General features: G+C 42.0%; 1 non-coding gene across 1 annotated transcript; it reads right to left on the bottom strand.

Annotated features, from left to right (window-relative positions):
- Positions 1-389: 389 nt before the first annotated feature.
- LOC130956705 (small nucleolar RNA R71) lies at positions 390-495 on the bottom strand. The gene has a single exon (XR_009077192.1). It is a non-coding gene; the product is annotated as a small nucleolar RNA R71 (small nucleolar RNA).
- Between the last annotated feature and the right edge of the window lie 554 nt (positions 496-1,049).

Genomic DNA, 1,049 nt, shown 5'->3' with positions numbered 1-1,049 from the left:
AGGTGAAAACAATATGGTGGAGCCACCTCAAAGAATTACTTTAAAGGAGGCCGAAGCCCCGGACATTACCTTGCGGCCGGTACAAGTTTGGTACCCGGATCTAGATGCCAATTTTGAGCTCAAGACGGCTATGATCAACTTGCTTCCGAAATATAATGCGTTACCAGGAGAAAATATTCTCAAGCACTTGAAGGATTTTCAAGTTGTGTGCTCTACTGCAAGAAGACATGGCTCGGATGAGATAACAGTTATGGTTTTCGCTTTCCCTTTCTCCTTTGAGGGAAAGGCAAAAGAATGGTTTTACGCCCAACCGGAGGAGGTGATTTCTAACTGGGATTTTTTGTGCAAAGAGTTTCTTGAGAATTTTTATCCACCTCAAAAGACAGATCATCTAAGGAAAGAAATCTCTTGCATTATGCAAAGAGATAGAGAGACCCTTTATGAATATTGGGAAAGGTTCAAAAATTTGTTGGAAGCTTGTTCTCACCACCGCATTGATGAATTGGTTCTCATAAGTTACTTTTGCCAAGGGATTATCCCTCAAGACAAGATCCTTCTGGATGCCTCAAGTGGATAATCTCTCACTAAGAACAAGACTGTTGAAGAAACTTGGGAAGTCATTGCGGACTTGGCAGATTCGACTCAACATTTAAGGTCAAGAAATTCCCAACCAAAGGTTATAAGTGAAGTCTCACCTTCCAGTGATGCTATCTTGACTAAGACGCTTGGTGAGATGACGATCTTATTAAGGCAAATCACTTAAGGCCAACAAATTCCACAAATGTTGAAATCTCCTCCACCCCAACCTCCTAGAATTGAAGGACCTCCTAGATCTTGTGGTATTTGTGCTTACAACGGTCACTACACCGATGAGTGCCCTCAAATCCAAGAGGACAACATATTAGTGGTGGCAAATTCTTACCCAAAAAGGTCCAACTACAATCAAGGAAATCAAGGATCTCATCACTATGGAGGGAGCCAAAGTCAAGGATGGAGAGATGGTGCACGAAATTGTGATACACAATGGCACCAACAACTTAATACGCACA

The sequence above is a fragment of the Arachis stenosperma genome, chromosome 1, assembly GCF_014773155.1.
Source record: "Arachis stenosperma cultivar V10309 chromosome 1, arast.V10309.gnm1.PFL2, whole genome shotgun sequence".
Lineage (NCBI taxonomy): Eukaryota > Viridiplantae > Streptophyta > Magnoliopsida > Fabales > Fabaceae > Arachis > Arachis stenosperma.
Note: the sequence above shows the minus strand (reverse complement) of the source record. Positions and strands in the feature narration are given on the sequence as shown.